The following is a 21,078-nucleotide window of genomic DNA, read 5'->3' as shown; positions in this document are numbered from 1 at the left end:
ACATATTATTTACAAAGAAGCAAAATAATAATTCCCTTGTTAATTTATTAACAGTACTAGCTAACACCAGGTAACTATAATTACCTTGAATGGAATGACAACTTTGTGACATATATATATATATATATATATATATATATATGATTGAAATTCTCGATCAAGCTTTTGTAACTTTATTTAGAATGGATCCCACTAGCAAAGATAAGACAGGTAAGTTCATGACTGGCAGTTCAAATTCTGTTCTTTTGGACATGTTTTCCTAGGAAGCCCTTGGGAAATTGATTTAAAATACTGAATGGGAATTCAGTGAAAAGACACTAAAATTTTACAATGGACAAATAAGATATGACCCATCCCAGGGAACAAAAGGAAAGGTTCATGCAGTAGGGTCAGTGGCTCTGACTTCAATTTCAGCTCAGTGGTAACCTTCTTGTGCCTTCTTCTATTAAGCGACAGGATAAGGAGTCAAAAGCGGAAAATCAGCCTGTCTCCAGGGCAGAAACTCAGAGTTTCTAAAGAAGCCCTGGGAGTGACTCAGAAAGAGCAACATAATTCTCATGGGCATTTGTCGACTTGATTGTTTACGGAGAGCTTGTTCCTTTTTTTAAAAGGCAGCAACAGAGAGAAAAGGGAGTGAAACTGAAATTAAAATACATATATATATTCTTCAGAGAATAGAAAAAAACTGAAATGACTCCACATAAGGGACTATTGAGCAGATGCAGTCAATGTCACATAATTTATTAGATTCTGCTAAGTATTTTCTATCTGACAAAATGGCCTGTGTTATGTGATTATCAAAAGTTCTATTCACAAACCTCTAGAGCTTCTGCGTTTCAACAGCAGATGTTGGGAAGGTAGGTGAGTGGGTAAATCAAGTTCTTTTGATTTCTTTAGAGAAAATACTGATTTAATTTCCAAATTAGTTTTTATTTTACTCAGCAAGATACTGATACTAATATTTTAAAATAGATAACATTATTTTGGAATTGCTTCAGTAATATAATCCTCATTTTTCTTTGTTTATAGTAGACAGAGCTAGAAGCAAAAGTAAGATTGAATTTTACAAGAAAATGAGCATCTTGCCTATTTCTTTTCTATTTCTTGCTCATATACTCATATTTGCTGTTTGTATGCTAGAAGTATCTGAAAGCCATATCATTTTTATTTATACTATGCATGCTGGGAATATTTTTACTAGCAACTAATACAACTAAATTATAATCAATCAGTAAAATAACTAACAATTTGTTGGAAAAGTACTGTGAGGTGCCCTGCTATGTATTTTACAAGAAGTAGTTTAATTAACCATTTATAAAATCTTCTGATATAGACATTACATCCTACCTGGGAAGCTTGGAATATGCAAATTTACAGAGGTTAAGTGATTTGTTCAAGGTTATAGGTATTGAAAGTAGCAGAGCTATAACATGAACTCATGTCAGCCACACTCTTGAATACCTCCTCTCTGTGGTATATTTCCTCTCATTATATGTATGCAAATCATGTAATAAGTGTTAGTTACTACATTCAAGAACCAAAAAAAAAAGCTGTTTAATTCAACATGACAATTATTTTGACCTTTTCCCTCATGAATATTAGATCATTTTTTATATCACCTGCTAGTAGTTGCTAATAGGAAAATAAACACAGGTGCAAGATGAGAAATGGAACCATTATCATTCTCTAATTGATAATAGAACCAATGAACATGGTCTTTACTCTCCAGTATCTAGGTTAGAGATTCAGCTGGTGATTGGCCAGAGGATGGAAGCATATACATGGTCTGCCTATAACATGATAAAATTTCTTTTAGGACTACTTGTAGAATCACATTTTAGTCATGGATTTCTTTATATTTTACATGTTCATGTATAAACACTTTCAGGATACGACCTATCTTTAACACTTTTAATTTACACACAGTTCATTTTATCCTGGTTCATCTGAGCCACAGAATACATGTTTGTCCAAATTACAGTTACCTTTGCTATTCTGATTTCCTTAGTTTAAAACATGTGCAGGAATTACTTCTAAAATATTTCGAGGTGTACCATTTTGAGAACTGTCTACTTATATGGAATATATGAGGAATAAAAAAATATTGTCTGTTAATGTTTGAATGACTTTCTTTCCATATGTCTACAAGACATCTATGGGAAAGCTACCTACAGATTGTCAATTAAGCCCACTGATGAATTTTAAATTTAACACAATTTATAGGCCCATAATTTCAAGACAAGCACTCTTAGAAATTCTTGATTGGCAGTTTTTATTGCCATGTTCTTTATCCCCACATTTAGATAAATGTCACATTCTAATATGTTTATAAGTAATTCTGTAGCTTAATGGGTAGATTATTGCAACCTACAAAATGGGCTAATGCTATAAGGTTAGTTTTTTGTCTCATTACTGATACATACATGACACAATCATCTTTATTGATTTTTTGCTATCATCTTTGGAGTTATGTTTAAATTTACAAAAAAGTGGATCCCATCAATATCTTTGACCACGTACTGCTGTTTACAGATGTTCTATGGTAATAATGTATCTAGGGGATGATAGTTTAATGCTTCCCTGTTGGAAGATAATGAGTTTATATGTCATTTGGAACCTCAGTGGTCTTTTATTTGGGCACTGTTTCAGAGCATGCTGAAGATCCCAGTTCATTCTGGTATCATGCCAAAAACTTTTTGAGAGTGGAAATGCAATGCCAAAGAACGCTCAAACTACCTCACAATTGCACTCATCTCACATGCTAGTAAAGTAATGCTCAAAATTCTCCAAGCCAGGCTTCAGCAATACGTGAACCGTGAACTTCCAGATGTTCAAGCTGGTTTTAGAAAGGCAGAGGAACCAGAGATCAAATTGCCAACATCCACTGGATCATCGAAAAAGCAAGAGAGTTCCAGAAAAACATCTATTTCTGCTTTATTGGCTATGCCAAAGCCTTTGACTGTGTGGATCACAATAAACTGTGGAAAATTCTTCAAGAGATAGGGATACCAGACCACCTGACCTGCCTCCTGAGAAACCTGTATGCAGGTCAAGAAGCAACAGTTAGAACTGGACATGGAACAACAGGCTGGTTCCAAATAGGAAAAGGAGTACGTCAAGGCTGTATATTGTCACCCTGCTTATTTAACTTATATGCAGAGTACATCACGAGAAACGCTGGGCTGGAGGAAGCACAAGCTGGAATCAAGATTGCCGGGAGAAATATCAATAACCTCAGATATGCAGATGACACCACCCTTATGGCAGAAAGTGAAGAGGACCTGAAGAGCCTCTTGATGAAAGTGAAAGAGGAAAGTGAAAAAGTTGGCTTAAAGCTCAACGTTCAGGAAACTAAGATCATGGCATCTGGTCCCATCACTTCATGGGAAATAGATGGGAAAACAATGGAAACAGTGATAGACTATTTTTGGGGGCTCCGAAATCCCTGCAGATGGTGATTGCAGCCATGAAATTAAAAGACGCTTACTCCTTGGAAGGAAAGTTATAACCAACCTAGATAACATATTAAAAAGCAGAGACATTATCTTGCCAACAAAGTTTCATCTAGTCAAGGCTATGGTTTTTCCAGTAGTCATGTATGGATGTGAAAGTTGGACTGTGAAGAAAGCTGAGTGGCGAAGAATTGATGCTTTTGAACTGTGGTGTTGGAGAAGACTCTTGAGAGTGTCTTGGACTGCAAGGAGACCCAACCAGTCCATTCTAAAGGAGATCAGTCCTGGGTGTTCAATGGAAGGACTGATGTTGAAGCTGAAACTCCAATACTTTGGCCACCTCATGCGAAGAGTTTACTCACTGGAAAAGACTCTGATGCTGGGAAGGATCAGGGGCAGGAGGAGAAGGGGACAACAGAGGATCAGATGGTTGGGTGGCATCACCGACTCGATGAACATGAGTTTGGGTAAACTCCGGGAATTGGTGATGGACAGGGAGGCCTGGCGTGCTGTGATTCATGGGGTCACAAAGTCAGAAACGACTGAGCGATTGATCTGAACTGAACTGAATGCAGCACAGAATCCGGGAAGTAAATAGAAAATATGTCTAATTTTTTTGACTTTAAATTTAGAAGATTAAGGAACAGATTTTTTTTTTTTTAATTTCCTAAACTAAGCTTACAGAACTAACTGAAAATGAAAAAAAAAAAAGAGAGAGAGAGGATTTATCCTCTGGATTAGTGCACTGATCCAGAATACTTTGTAACAAATGACCCCACGCAACCTAGGCAAGGAAGCACATTGCATTTGTCACTCTTGCTCTCTAATATGGAATAGAGGATCTGGCCCACAGTGGGAAGTAAGTATATTTTTGTGGAATGAATCGATTAATATACCAAAGTGATCATAATTTATGATTTTGTTTAGGATTATAATTGTTTTATAAGGTATAAACCACTCTTTAAATCAAAATCTGATGGTTTTAAAGGCTGAAGCTTGAACAGATATTTGTATAACCATATTCATAGCTGCATTTTTCACAATAGCCCAAAAGGTGGATGCAACTCAAATGTCTACTTATGAATGAATGAGTAAACATAATGTAGTATATACATACAAGTAATATTATTAGGCCTTAACAAGGACTTAAATTCTAATACATGCTACAACACACATGACCCTTGAAAGCATGACAAGTGAAAGAAGTCAGACAGAATGACAAATATTGCGTGATTTCACTGAAATGAGCTATCTACATAGTCAAATTGATACAGACATAAGATAGAATAGTAATTACCAGAATCTGGAAGTAGGGTAGATGAGAAATTATTATTTGTGGATTTATCATTTCAGTTTGAGATTCGAGATTTCCTGGTGGCACAGACGGTAAAGAATCTGCCTGCAATGCAGGAGACCTAGGTTCGATCCCTGGATTGGGAAGATGCCCTAGAGAAGGAAATGGCAACCCACTCCAGTATTCTTGCCTGGAGAATTCCCATGGACAGAGGAGCCTGGCAGGCTACAGTCCATGGGGTTCAAAGGGTCGTACACAACTGAGTGACTAAAACTTTCATTTTTCATTTCAGTTTGGGATGATGATGATAAAGTTTTGGAAATTAGTAATGACTGTACAACAGTGTGAACGAACCCAGCGTGACGTAATTGTACCCTCAAAAATATTACATGCAAGTATCAATAAAAAAAAAAAGACAACTAGTGCTGGTGAGGATGTGGAGAAATTGAAACACTTGAACAATGTTGGTGGCAATGCAAAATGCACATTCATTCTGGAAAGCAGCATGAAAGTTCTTCAAAAAGTTAAAAATAGAATTATTATATGATCCAGCAATTCTACTTCTGGGTATTTATCCAGAATAATTGAAATCAGGATCCTGAAGAAATATACACATTGACATGCTCATTATAGCATTATTCATTTTAGCTAAGATACAGAGACAACATAAATGTCTATCAACAGATACATGGATGAAGAAAATATGGTGTATACATACAGTTGGATATTCTTCTTGGGTCTTAGAAAAAAAGAAAATTCTGCAAAATTTAACAACATGAATGAATTTTAAGGATATTATGTTAAGTGAAATAAGTGCACAGAAAGAAAAACACTTTTATTTAAATCTTTGATTCCCCTCATATGAAGAAATAAAAGTGAAACTGTTAGTTACTTAATCATGTCCAACTCTTTGTGACCCCATAGACTGTAGTCCACCAGGCTCCTCTGTCCATGGGAATTCTCCAGGCAAGAATACTGGGTTGCCATTCCCTTCTCCAGGGGATCTTCCCACCCCAGGGATAGAACCCAGGTATCCTGTACTGCAGACAGATTCTTTGCCATCTGAGCCACCAGAGAAGTCCTCCCATTATATAGGGTATCTAAAATAGTCAAATTCATAGAATCAGAGTGAAATGGTGATTTCAAGATGTTAGAAGAGCTTTAGTTGCTGCAAAGAAGATGAAAGATCCTGTGTGCTGCAACTAAGTCCCAGAGCAGACAAATAAGTGAATAAATATATATATACACACACACACACACTCACACACATATTAAAAGAGGCTAGGGGAAGGTATAAATAGGGAGTTACTAATCAGTGGGCATAAAATTTCAGTTATGTATGATGAGTAAATTCTAGATATCTGCTATATAACCATTGTGCCAATAATCAACAACACTAATGTACACTTAAAAATTAAGAGGCTAGTTCTCATGTTGTATTCACAATAAAGTAAAAAAGAACAGGTTAAGAATGTATAATAGATTAGAGTGCATAATCTCTCTTGGGTACAGAAAGACTAAAATTTATGCAAAAAATTTAAAGGTATTAAAAATTTAAACATTATTCTGTGTTTTTTTTTTTTTTTTATCATAATGAAAAATAGTACAAAGACAAACAGAAGAAAATAACATTCCTACCTGGTGAAACAAATGTGGTTAAGTACTCTTTTAGCAAAATATTAACCAGGCCAAACAAAACACAAAAAAAGGTCAAAGTACCCTTACCTAAAGGAAATATCAAAATGCCTGGGCTTGTTTCTTCTTCAGTGGAAAAACAAATGAAGAGTAGTTGGAATCCCAGCAGTTAATGTTAAAAAATCATCTGTTCTACATAACATCTGCTGCTTATATTGTTATCATTTTAGGACACGACACCAGCATGCCACAAGTAAGTACCAAGCTCATAAATTTCAAACTACTTTCCAAAGTTAAAAAATAATTCCAATACAAAAATACAGTTGATATTTCTAAGTTTTCTCCTTACTGTGATATAATCTATCACTACAGAATATTAAGCTAAATGACAGCTTCACATTCTGTTAATTTATGCCAGTTTCAAATGTATTTTAGAACATCTAAGTCACCAATCTTGTCTTCTCGCTAGGGGTAAACTCATGTAAGGTGGTGAGAGGCACATTCATGTTACCTGTCAGACAAGAATGTGTAGAAAGATGGCAAAAGTGTATAGATTTGTAATGTCATTTTTTGGAACAAAAATATATTCAAAATATTAAAATCAAGTCTAATAGTAGGAGTAAGATGACAATGAGCTTAGGAAAAGCCTTCAACTGAATACTATCCCTGTGCATCACATAGGGTATGCGTTTTATAGAAAGTACAAGGAAGATATAAGAATATCAACATATCTGATGGCTTGTACAGTTAAAGAATTTACAGCCAACAAAGACCTTTATGATAGGAGTCCTGATGGGAAATAGCTACATGAGATAAAGCAAATGTTATTCAGCTATACCTTCTCAAAGTCAAAATGTGGCAAATCAAATTAAAATCTGATACAAGCAGAAGAAAATGTGACTATCAAGAGCTGCTGAGGAGGAGTAAAAGAGGAACAGAGGCACCACTGGCTTAGAGAAAAGACAGTTGCACAGAGAGTTTTTGCAACATTTGGAAAATATCCAAGAGCAGTAAATATGTAAGCTACTTTCTTGGCTTATATATGGCTTCATATCTCACATAAATATGTACCAGAGAATGCCCAACTTTCTCAGGTTTTTCGAATCAGAAAAAATAACTTAGGGTTTAACACTTGTAGATTTCTACTGGAGGTCAGACATGAAAAAGAATGGTGATAAGCATTTCAATTTAGTCCTCATTAATTTTATAATTGCCAAATAAAACTATTGTTTTCAAATCAGTAATTAATTACCAAATACAATTAGTGTTTTCTAATAATTTTGTAGCTGAGAACAAGGGTTCATATTGAGTGATTTAACAGACCATCAATGTAGGTTTTGTAATACAAATACTGCTTCCCCACTATTGAAATATATATACATAAAGGAAAAAATTCTATACTCATGGAAACTTAGAAGCAATGAACAAATTCTTATAAGAATCCATTCAAACTGACTCCAGAAGAAATAGTAAATCTGAATGGTTTCATCACCATCAAGAAATAAACACTTTGTTTTTAATCTTCTTGTAGCTGCCCTGGCGGCTCAGTTGGTAGAGTCTGCCTGCTTTGAACTGTGGTGTTGGAGAAGACTCTTGAGAGTCCCTTGGACTGCAAGGAGATCCAACCTGTCCATCCTAAAGGAGATCAGTCCTGGGTGTTCATTGGAAGGACTGATGTTGAAGCTGAAACTCCAATACTTTAGCCACCTCATGCGGAGAGTTGACTCATTGGAAAAGACCCTAATGCTGGGAAGGATTGGGGGCAGGAGGAGAAGGGGACGACAGAGGATGAGATGGTTGGATGGCATCACCAACTCGATGGACATGAGTTTGGGTAAACTCCGGGAGTTGGTGATGGACAGGGAGGCCTGGCATGCTGTGATTCATGCGGTCGCAAAGCGTCGGACACAACTGAGCGACTGAACTGAACTGAACTGAACAATGCAGAAGATCCGGGTTCAGTCCCTGGGTTGGGTATATCCCCTGGAGAAGGAAATGGCAACCCACTCCAGTATTCTTGGCTGAGAATCCCATGGACAGAGCAGCGTGGCCAGCTACAGTCCATGGGGTCACAAAGAGTTGCACACGACTGAGCAACTAAACCTACCTATCTAAAGGAAAAAGGCCAAGAGGATAGAATTGTTTAAAAATAACAAATTTTAATTATTGGCCAGAGATCTGCATCCACAAAGAAGGCTGTAATTAGCAGTTAAAATATAGTTTACCTTTGAAAGTGGGAGGAGAACAGGATATTTAGCAATACATACAATTAAGAGCAAAGAAAATAGGAAATATCGTCTCTAGAAATAAAGATAAAGCATAATGACCTTAACTGCTTTATACAGAAGTTATCCAAAAGGACCACCAAAGATGACAAGCATTAGAATCTTTCAGAACTGACTTGAGTGATTCTTGAATCTATGCACCTGAGGTGAGCTGGAATGACTGGGGGGGGGAGGGGGGGGCAGTTGTGGGAACAATGTGCAGAGAGCAGTAGGGCAGACGCTCCTGCTGAGCAGTGAGTGGTAGGTATTCCATTGAGCAGCACACCTAAATGAGTTAGCGGATGTCACTGCAATTTCCTTAGAAACTCCAAGGAAGTGATCTGTCAGTTTTTATTGTCATTTCTGGGTGCAAAGATCATGCTCTGGTGGAGATGTCAATTTGTCACTGAGCAGAGTTGGCCTGACTGAGACAATGGAGCCCAGAAAATGGCAGCTCCATTCTTGCTGTCACACATTGGCCCAGAAGCCTCAGGTTTCGTACATTTTCTCTTAAAAATTTCATCTTTCTCACCAAGAACTTTCAAATAACCACATGGTTAGTTACTCTAATAGACACAGAATTATTCTGTACTTAGTTTTATTTATTAAGTTCAAACAAGTCCACAAAGTGTTGCCAAAATACATACTGAAATAGGTAAAGAGGTTTTTTCTAGCTTATTGGTTTCTACAGAGAACTTTAGTTATGTTTTTTTTTTCCCCTTAAATTGAGTGACTAATTTCATGAGACACTCAACCAATTCATTGAAACAATCCTTTCCATGAAAATAAGTAATCCACTTCTATGTACTAACAAGTCACTTCCCTGTGACTTAGGTCCTCATGCAAAAATTAGAGAAAAGGATGCTTTTTACATATTTCTCAGAGGTACTCAAGATAGTAATGAGATGATGTCTTTTGAGCACTTAGAGTTCCCCAAGGAGAGGTACAGTATTAACTCAAATTACCACTCCATTATGATTTATCTTTACTTTATACAAACCATTTACTGTTAGCAGCATTTTTCTTGTAGAAACCTTTTATATTGCTGAAGTGCATTAGCCCTGATGTCTATTTCTACTCCTTGCTCATAAAGAGTCTGAGGCTACAAAACAGAGAACTCAACTGCATTAGGAGCAGTTAATATTGTCTGTCTCTTCCAGACAATACTTTGTCCTTCTGTAAGTGACTTTTGTATAGCAAGCAGCTCAGAGAATGTCATGTCAGCAAGAGTCCCCGAGGGGTAAGTGAAATGCAACACAGGTTAACAGGAGAGCTAATTTCAAATCTCATGAAGGCAAAGAGGATGGGTCCAACTAGCATCATAAAAAATAAGGAGATGAAAGACAGGCTCCATAGCTCTGGGCTTATGTGAAAGGTATTGCACCACTCTCCATGCCAGCCCTTCAGAAGCCACCATTCTCCTGGTCTTTTGGACTCCATAACCAAGAGTCACTATCTCTTATGTTCAAGTCCCAGAATAACATCCTATCCACATTTTTTCCTGCTGAAGGAATCTAGTGCCCTGGTTCTGCTTTCTCAGTCTCAGTGACGCCATCTTAGTTCATTCACCTTACCTTACCTACAGTACTGCCACTGACACCAACGGCTACCTGGCTGGTGTTCTTGAGTTTGGACTTTTTTCTTCATTGAATTCATCTTGCATACTTCTGTCTGATCCCCTGCCAAAATCTCAGTGTTCCCTAAGATTTAAGTTAAAGCAAGGTAATGCATCAGTTTAAAACACCAGGGTGAAGACCAAAAGACCTGAGTTCAAACTCTTGGCTGTTCTTTATTAGCTGCAGAATTCTTGAGAAAAAAATGCTTTGCCAAGTCTTAGACCCTTTATCTATAAAGTGAGAAGAATTATGCTTCCTTATCCAGGGGGTGGTGGCTGGGAATACAAGAGAAACAGGCAAACTATTGAGCACAGGGTCCACCAGACTGTAACAAGGGGTAGTTCCTGTTGTTATATAATTCAGTTTCGTTCTAGCCATGAAAACCACATATTGTAACAGTGCACAACAACAATAACAAAAGTAATAATAACTAACATTTGTTGATTGTTTTCTTGGTACTCAGTCCTAATATAAGTGTTTTACATATATAAACCCATTAGTGCTCAAAATAATCCCTTAAAATGGAAGTGCTATTTTACTGACAAGCAAAGTAAGACACAGAATGACCACATAATGTCTAACGTTACACCTGCTGTCACTCAAATCCAGATAAACGTGGCTCCAGAGACTGTTCTTAGGTACTATGCTACACTGGTTCCCTAGTTCAATCTCCTTGCCTCTGCCTTTCTTGAACATTTTGGCTGCTATATTTCCTCCTTGAAATATCCTTCCTTTCAATCTCTGAGTTTTTGTTGCTTATACATTTTTCCAAGCTCCTGTTCAAGTTCTTCCTTTTCCAGAACATCCTTTCAGTCTCTTTGCATTAATTTTTTTCTGAAGTGTCATAATCCTATGTTCCATAACACAGTACTTAATTGCACAATACATTATATTGTTTTTTAAAATTTTTCTCATGTATGTTGTTTTTTTTCTCCCTAAGAGCCTTCAAGTAAGTAGAAAGCTAGGAGTTCTTTATGGCTTCCCTGGTAGCTCAGCTGGTAAAGAATCTGCCTTTGATGCAGGAGAGCCCGGTTTGGTTCCTGGGTCAGGAAGATCCCTTGGAGAAGGGATAGGCTACCCATTCCAGTATTCTTGGGCTTCCCTGGTGGCTCAGCTGCTAAAGAATCTGCCTGCAATGTGGGAGACCTGGGTTCAATCCCTGAGTTGGGAAGATCCCCTAGAGAAGGGAACAACTACCCACTCCAGTATTCTGGCCTGGAGAATTCCATGGACTGTATAGTCCATGGGGTCGCAAAGAGTCAGACACACTGTGCAACTTTCATTTTAGGATTTCTTTATCCTCCACATCCAGAGCACAGTATTGAGTTCATTTTAATAAATACTCAATATATATACACAATATCACCTTACCTATGTAGTACTGTACTAGGTTATTTCATTCAAAATTGTGTATTATTCACATATGATATTACTCAATTAAGTGTTGATGAGGTCTTATCTCAATTTTTGTGTTGAATGGAAATCAAGTATCTCTCTGAAACTATTTTACAGCCCAAACTCAGACAAATCCTGAGTCTTTCTCTGAAGAATGGGGAGCTATGACATGTAGAAATAATTTCTCTACAGTCTGAAAATACTAAGCTTGATCTATAGCATACTTAGTTATGTCCATTTCTTATTTAAGACATTTTGAGAACTTACAATTTCCTAAGAAGACAATTTTCTTAAGAGTCATATGTAAGTAGAGCTCTTACCAAGCAATTTCCTCTGACATTTTCCTTTAAATTTCCCCATGTTTTCCCCTTCATCAGATGACTCTTCCTTGCAGCTTTTGCTGTTTTCTGAGCATTTTCTCCCCAAGTCCTCTGTGACTTGACAACCTTCAGAAATGGCTAGGGCAGTTCTGAAGTCTACCCTTTAATCAACATTTGTCCATGTTATGTAAAATGGATCTTTTCATCTTGTCTGGGTCTCAGTAGTGATGACGGCTGCCTATGGAGGCTGGCAATATTTTATTACTCTCACTAATTAATATGTGTCCTGTAAAACTGAAATAACTTAATGTGTGGATCATTTTGGCAGCCTTTCTATTTTTCAAATAAATTGTGCTAAATTTAAATCCCTGTTTACTGAGAGACCTCCCACAGTGAAGATACTGTGATTATTTTTTTTAATTAGAACAAAGCAGATTTAGATATTAAGTTTCTTTCACCTAATTCTCTAAAAAGTGTTGCATAAACTAAAGTTCAGTTCTATGTTCTCTGAAATCAAAGCTCTTTGCAAATATATGAACTTGTCTCTAACTTTTGTAAGAACAGTAGACAGGAATCCAAAGCCATACCAGGTCTGGCTTTGGTACCAGGATCATTACAATCTAAAGAAGGAGAAGCTTGTGAGATGTGCTTGCATATATTGGGATGGCCAAGAAATTTGTTTGTTTTTTCCTAAGGTGGTTCAGAAAAACCCAAACAAACCCTTTGGCCAAGAAAAACAAAATGGAAAATAGAAATGAGTCAGCTTGAGAGTAGTTGATGAAACAGTTCTTCAACACTATAGGCTAATACCTGAGGTTTTTAATAGTTTGGGCTAATAAAAAGGTTTCATAAAACTTAGTCCTGAAGTTTCTAAAATACTGGAAACTTGACATAACTTTTCTCAAATGTGTTTCTTCAGTAAGAAAACACCCTATTTTTAAAGGGAAAATACAATCATGCTTGAATTCTACTTCATGCCAAGCAGTGGGCTACACATTTTTCATGGTTGTCTGTATTGAAATTTCCTTTAAGTGGTCAATGCTTTCCCTAGAAATCTGCTTTGTTCTACTTCGGCTGCTCAGTGCTCTCCTAGGTCTTTCTGCTTTGGTCAAGCTCCTTGGATATGTCCCTTCACAGGGATGGACCACCTACATCTTCCCAAAGTTAAGGCCCTCATGTTGCCCCAGGAAAAAGGCCTCTTCATCTACTTTTTATCTGGAGTGTGACTCCTCTCTCATTACTCTATGGCCAGACAAACCATTCCAGTTGGTAAGTTCTCTTGGTAAGTTTTGACACTAATCACTATAATAAAGTCTCCAAGAGGTTCCCTTGAAACCTCTTTCTTATTTAAGGGGAGAGGGGAAGAATACACAGTTTTTCCAGGAGGGGCTGAATGGAATAATGATTTTTTCTTCAAATACATTCTCACTGTTAATGATAGGAACCTCTACATCTTGCCAAATTCATCTTTTTTCTTTGCAGGCTAACGCCACTAATTTCATTATCTCTCAGGATAGAAGGCAGCTAGTCTGGTTTGGTAGCTAAGAGCATTGTTCTGGAGCCAGGCAACCTGGGTATAAACCCTAGCTCTGCCACCAATCTGCTAAATAAACTTAATGAAGTTACTTAAACTCCTCATGTCTGGTATCCTAATCTGTGAATGGAGATACTAATAGATTGTAGCATTTTACCTAACCCAAGAGAAGGCAATGACAATTCACTCCAGTATTCTTGCCTGGAGAATTCCATGGACAGAGGAGCCTGGCAGGCTCTAGTCCATGGGGTCGCAAAGAGTCGGGCATGACTGAGTGACTAACACACACACACACAACCCAATAAGGTAGAGGATCAATAAACATAAAGATGTTAGTACAGTTCCTCAAATGTAATAAGGACTCAACATTTTTAGTTATTATTTACATAATAATCTGGCATCTATTGTATTATTCTCAGCCTTGGAGGCCTCAAGTCCAGTTAGCAAGAGAAGATCACATTCTACTATTGTTACATTAGCTTACTTGAATACACATTTATTATTTTTCCTTCCTTGTTCTCCAAATGATTTGTGGTAGTTTATAATAAGTGATAGAAATGCAATGGAAGAATTAAGATAGGTTATGTAACCTATTAAGATCGATAATTATACCAGAAGTATAAATCAATGGAATTTTCTAAAACTGAGCATTAATTTTAACTTTGGACTGAGTGGAAGCCATAGTGACCAAAGGAAAAAAGGTTCTATGCAGTTCTCATCTAACAAAATGATATCATTTACTGAGTTATTAAGCTTCTTAGAGTATTGAAAATGAAAGATAAAAGATAAAAAAATAACTTCAATAGCTTTTTTGATAATGATGTCCTGAATATACACAGGGATGAATGTTCAAGTATTAATGAAATCAGGAGTCTCAAAATTTACCATATGTAAGAAACACCTAGCAACCAAATGCAGGTTTCTAGGTCTGCCCTGGAAATAGCAGGATAGCAGAGAGAGCAAAAAGTGGCTGTGGAGCAAGCATCACAATGAACTCTGATGCAAGGAGGGTAGAAGGAAACCCTCAGCCAAACATGGGCATGACTGCTCTTATCTGAGACCAGCCATTAAAGAGCCACAGATAAGGCAAGCTTATGAAGATCTCACATCAGGGGTCAGGCTGTTTTTGGAAGGTCCAGATCTCATGCCCATAAGCTCCCCTCTCATTTTCAGAGTAAAAGAGGTATTTATAATAGCCAAGACATGGAAACACCTAAGTGTCCCTTAATAGATGAATAGGTAAAGAAGATGTGGTATATGTATACATTGGGATATTAGTCAGCCATAGAAAGAATGAAATAATGCCATTTTCAACAACATGGTTGGTCCTAGAGATTATTATACTAAGTAAGTCAAAGAGAGAAAGACAAATGTCATATGATATCACTTATACATAAAATCTAAAATATGACAAAATAAATATCTATGAAAGAGAAACTGACTCACAGAGAACAGACTGGTGATTGCCAAATGGGTAGGGGTTAGAGGAGGGATAGATTGGGAGTTTGGGATTAGCAGATGCAAACCATTAGATAGAGAATGGATAAACAATAAAGTCATACTGCACAGTACAGGGAACTAAATTCAATATTCTGTAATAAATAATAACGGAAAAGTATATGAAACAGAATGTATATATATGTATAACTGAATCACTTTGCTATACAGTAGAAATTAACACAACATTGTAAATCAATACTTCAATATACTTTAATAAAATACATTGAAAAAAACAGGTATTTATTAGTACTGTATCAAACACAAAGACAATTATCTACAAGAATAGAAAAATACAGATAAATGAGAAAGTATCTTTAAAATAAACTGTTAATACTAATTTAAAAGTTATGAGCAAATTATATGCAAAAGGGAGAAAGAAAAATCAGCAAATTCCACAAAGGGAAAATGAAAGGCCAATATAGATATGGGAAAATGTTTGACCTTATTGTGAAAGTCACTCAGTCATGTCAGACTTTTTGCAACCCCATGGACTCTACAGTCCATGGAATTCTCCAGGCCAGAATACTGGAGTGGGTAGCCGTTCCCTTCTCCAGGTGATCTTCCCAACGCAGGGTCCCAATCCAGGGACCCAATCTAGGTCTCCTTCATTCTGGGCAGATTCGTCACCAGGTGAGCCATGAAGGAAGGCCAAGAATAGTGGTGGGTAGCCTATCCCTTCTCCAGTGGATCTTCCCAACCCAGGAAGATAACCGAGGTCTCCTGCATTGCAGGTGGATTATTCACCAACTGAGCTATTAGGGAAGCCTTGACCTCATTACTAATACATAAATACAGACGGAAACAATGTGATGTCACATTTTATCCATCAGATTGGGTAAGGGAAAAACATATTTGTTAACATCTTGATCGTAATAAGAATATGGGGAAAGGGCATTTTCATATAATTTGTTGAAGAGAAAATGGCCACATTTTTCCAAAGGATATCTAGCAATATGCATAAAATTTGAGGAGTGCTAAATTTTGAATAAGCGTAACAATCACATATCAAATTGAATCTTAATAAATAATTGTCTGATGTTAATATTTAAATGTTAATTTAAAATATTTTGTCATCATAGGTTTTACACTAGGGAAAAATATAAACTTAAAAAAAAAGTCCAATAATTGAAACAGGCTAAAAATTATGATATTCACTTCAATGGAATACTATGAAAGTATGAAATATTATGATATGCAATTATGATGTCCACAAAAAATATTTAAGTGCCAAAAGCTTATGAAAGTCTGTACATGACATGATCCCATTTTTCTAAAGAAAATCTCTTCTCACATGGTAGAGCAACATGCTCAGGATTTTATATCAAAATGGTAATTATAAATATTTTAGATACAGTAAAATTGGATATTAGATGAATTTTCTTTGCCTTTCCCTTTGTTTTTGCTTGAATTTATCATCAGAAAGTACAATTGCATTTTGCTTTTTTAAAACTAAAAGATGTATTTATTGTGTTTAAACCAGATTTCTATGTGATTTGTGTTAACCTAAAAATACATTATTCAGTAATGTAATAACAGTATGGCCTTCCTATGGGACCAAAAAGAACTACATGTTTGCTGGGTTTACATTTTCTTTCCTTAACTATTTCTGTAGAGACCCAACTGTTGTTGAAACATCTGGGAGTATATAAACATCAAAATTGAGAGCAAAGACACATTCTGACCTGTATCTTTAAAAATCACTGTATAACAATAGTTTATTGTTATAAACTTTTCCAAGAAGAAAACATTCCAAGAAGAAAACATTCTGATCATTGAGGCAATTTCAGTATATTTTCTTCACTGCCTCAGAGACTTTCACTTAAAATAACTCTACCTTGAAGAACACAGCAACTTAAAAAAAAAAAATGTATTTATAGGTACGTGTGCTCTTCCAATGTTGTAAGAAGAAAAATAGTCAAAAACAAACCACTTCAAAACAAAAATTACCACAGTTAATTATTTTCACTTTCATAGTTTTTTAAAGAGCTGATCTCTAAATATTTAGAAAGTGCTTAAAATCAATATCAACATTTATTTATCTCTTCTAGTATTTTTTCAAAATGAATTATGTTTTGAAGTAAACATTTGCCTTGACAAATCTGTATTTGAACCAGAGAATGTTTTGCTTTTGCTAGCTTATGAGCTGTTATATCTTTCAGAAATAATCAGGTACAATTGGGAATCATGATCATCATCATTATTGAATTCTCTGGTCTTTGTAGACTGCTTTGCAATTTATAAAAGACTTTCACACACAGTGTATTATTTTCATTTTGATTTTCTGACAACCCTGGTAAGTAGGCAGTACAGGTATCATTTTCTTTGGAAAAATCTACATTATAAAAGGTAAAGCTATTTGTGTAAGATCTATTTGTCATGCCACTATTTCAGCATTCTAATGGTGATTTAACAGGTTACTGGCCTTCATATGAGATCATATCATGTAAAATTTACAGAAGAAATGGAAGATCTGAATCTCAAAAGATCCTGCAAACTAAAGAATCCCTGATCCCTGAATATGTAGAAAAATATGAACATTTGAGTCTTTCATATATTTCAAAAACCATTGGGTCATCAAAACAAAACAAAACAAAAAAACAAACAATATTAAAATTTGCAGAAAGCAGGAGTCTTTAAATTCTAGCAATTTGATATAAAATTCTGATACTCCATTTTTTTAATAACTAACAATATTGTCCTTGTATTCTGATTTTTGATATGGATAAGCTCTAAAACTTATTATTAGTAAGATAAGTAGGCATTGTGAATAAAATAAACCCAGCAGTCTATGTGGGGATTATTTCATGTTTTGACTAGAGATTGGTGCTAATCCAAAACTGGCTTCAGTTCCATTTCCCAGAAGCTTTAAGACTTTCTAATCCAGTATTTCCCAAAGAACAATCCATGACCATGGAATCATCAAGGAGTTCCTCTTTAAGAAAGATTCGGAGGTAAGTATTTTTGGAAAATCCAGTCTATGTCACTACCCTTCTAAATTATGTAAGAAAATTAGCATAGTACAGATTAATATAAAATAACATTATGCAATATGGGTTGCCCAGAATTTTTCAATTTCTTTCCATCAAAATCCACTTTATAGCTGGCTTAAAACTCAACATTCAAAAAACTAAGTTCATGGCATCTGGTCCCATCACTTCATGGTAAATAGATGGAGATACAATGAAAACAGTGACAGACTTAATTTTCTTGGGCTCCAAAATCACTGCAGAGGGTGACTGAAGCCATGATATTAAAAGACGCTTGCTCCTTGGTAGAAAAGCTGTGACAAACCTAGACAGCACATTGAAAAGCAGAGATATCACTTTGGTAACAAAGGTGTGTATAGTCAAATCTATGGTTTTTCCAGTAGTTACATACGGATGTGAGAGTTGGACCATAAAGAAGGCTGAGCACCAAAGAATTGATGCTTTTGAACTGTGGTGGAAGACACTTGAGAGTCCCTTGGAAGGCAAGGAGATCAAACCAGTCAGTCCTAAAGGAAATCAACCCTGAATATTCAATATTAGGACAGATGCTAAAGCTGAAGCTCCAATAGTTTGACCACCTGATACAAAGAGCCGACTCATTGGAAAAGACCTGACTCATTGGAAAAGACCCTGATGTGGGAAAGATTGAAGGCAGGAGGAGAAGGGGACGACAGAGGATGAGATGGTTGGATGGCATCACTGACTCAATGGACAGCAGTTTGAGCAAACTCTGGGAGATGGCGAAAGACAGGGAAATTTGGTGTGCTGCAGTCCACGGGGTCACAAAGAGTTGGACACAACTGAGTGACTAAACAACAAATTAACATTTCAAGGAACCAAAATATCAATAGGTCACTGGAGTCATTTTTTTTTGCTCAGAAACTCAAACCACTTTTGAAATAATTGAAGAAAATATCTGGTATAAAATATATTATTTCATCATAAACATTATGTTATCCTTTAAATGATCTTAGATTATTGGAGTTTAGCATAGTGTTCTGAAATTAGCAGTTTGAAGGCACTTGAGAGCAAAGGATACACACACAAACTATGATGGCTATAATGTACTCACTCTGTTCTATAAAAAAATATAAAGACCTAGAGGTGTGAATTAAAGGAAAAATATGTACAAGGTATATCCATTATACTGGAATTAATAAAAATTTTGTCTTTGAGCATTTAAAAAGAGTATCTTCCTCACTGCTGCTGCTACTAAGTCGCTTCGGTCGTGTCCGACTCTGTGCGACCCCATAGACGGCAGCCCACTGGGCTCCTCTGTCCTTGGGATTCTTCAGGCAAGAATACTAGAGAGGGTTGCCATTTCCTTCTCCAACGTATACATGCATGCTAAGTTGATTCAGTCGTGTACGACTCTATGAGACCCTATGGACAGCAGCCCACCAGGCTCCTCTGTCCACAGGATTCTCTAGGCAAGAATGCTGGAGTGGGTTGCCATTCTCCAAGACGCTTTACCATCTGAGCCACTGGGGGAGTCCTAGTAAGACTAGTAACTGAAGGGTATAACATACCCTACCAGCAACTTCTTACATTAAACTTTCCCAAAGCCAAATTTATTACAAAGCTCTTGGTGGCACAATGTGGAGGCAAAGCCCATCTGTGTGTGAAGTAGGACCTGAAGGGAGTTAGGACCTGAGGGGAGTGTGCACCTAGCTGTGTCTTAGAACCCCAATGATTGCCTGTGTTCCCTCTTACCATATCACATCTTTCCGGTTAAAATGAAGGTCATAGGTAATTATGCTCTGTGCAGTTTTACAGAGTCTTAAAAATATCTGAAATTGTCATACTATTCCTAGATACAATACCAACTCCCCCAATTACTCTCTGTGTGCCCTTTGGCAAATTACTTATTCTCTCTTTGTGTCTGTTTCCTCATCTGTAACATGGTAATAAGGTTACCACCTACTTCATAGGCTGTTAGAAAACATGAATAAGGAAATGCAGAAGAAGCCCTGAGGGCTGAAGAATGGTGAGTGGTACATGGACATTAGCTATCACCATCATCATAATTATGTTTAATTTTTTGTGTCTTATTCCTAACAAGTAAACTTACATATTAAGGTCAGATAAAATATATTAGTCCTCTTAGTATCCTCAGTATCTACCAGAGTTCTTAACATGAAGTAAGCTCATTATGATGTTTTATACTGAGTTGAATAGAGTCATGAAGAATTTCAGAATATTGATTACACCTCTAATAATTTGAGCATTATGGAAAATTTTGATATATCCAAAAATAATTTGCTTGTCATATTAACAAATTTTCTTATGCACTCTATAGTCCTGACAATGTAGCAGACATACATGCACTTCATTTTAACTCTGGTCCTCTTGTCCCTACTCTGAACTTACAACTAAGTTATTCAAAATAATAGTAAAACTCCCTCCCTTCTTTCCTTATTTCTTTTTTCCACAAATGTTTACTTAGTGACCCCTACAAACAAGCCATGAACTGAGTCCTGAAGGCTCAGAATTGGATGTGTCATTTCTAATATATTCTAGGATTTCACATTTTCTCAAGCATAAGAGACAAGCAAATCCCCCTGTCAAGTGCACTGTAAAAGCAGTATGAAAACAGTATGCACTGATGCTGTTGAAGCACAGAAGTGGGCCAAGGATGACTTCCTATGGACTTTGGAATGGCTATGACCAGAGAAGGTTTTGCAGAATATAGATTACAATGGAACAAAGAATGAATGGGAGACAAGCATGGAATATCATTTCAGGAAATCAGAATGTGAAAAGAAATAAGCACATTTGGTCACCTTTTAATAAACCCTATATTGTATATGGATATTAATTTAGATATTTTTTTAGTTATGCAGTTGCCCTTCTACACACATAGACCCAATCACACACAATTTGAGAATAAGTTCAAAGCAGTTTGGAGTCATCAAAGCTTGTTTCCGTGCAGGTTATGTCTCTGTGGCACTACCTGCGTTGTTGCATGCTCAGTCACTCAGTCCTGCCTGACTTTGCAACCCCATGGACTGTAGCCTTCCAGGCTCCTCCTTCCATAGGATTTTTCAGGAAATAATACTGGAGTGGTTTGCCATTTCCTCC

General features: G+C 36.5%; 1 protein-coding gene across 13 annotated transcripts in view; it reads right to left on the bottom strand.

Moving 5' to 3' along the window:
• ZNF804B (zinc finger protein 804B) overlaps nt 1–21,078 on the bottom strand; it is an 889,892-nt gene that overhangs the window by 150,353 nt on the left and 718,461 nt on the right. The window contains exon 3 of one of the 13 annotated variants that reach the window (XM_081533990.1): nt 10,225–10,345. The exons of the other annotated variants lie outside the window; for them this stretch is intronic. The gene's annotated coding sequence lies outside the window, so the exon portion shown is untranslated. The remainder of the gene's footprint in view (nt 1–10,224; nt 10,346–21,078) is intronic. 13 annotated transcript variants of the gene reach the window in all.

This window comes from Giraffa tippelskirchi, chromosome 10 (assembly GCF_054371585.1).
Source record: "Giraffa tippelskirchi isolate mGirTip1 chromosome 10, T2T-mGirTip1v1.2.pri, whole genome shotgun sequence".
Lineage (NCBI taxonomy): Eukaryota > Metazoa > Chordata > Mammalia > Artiodactyla > Giraffidae > Giraffa > Giraffa tippelskirchi.
Note: the sequence above shows the minus strand (reverse complement) of the source record. Positions and strands in the feature narration are given on the sequence as shown.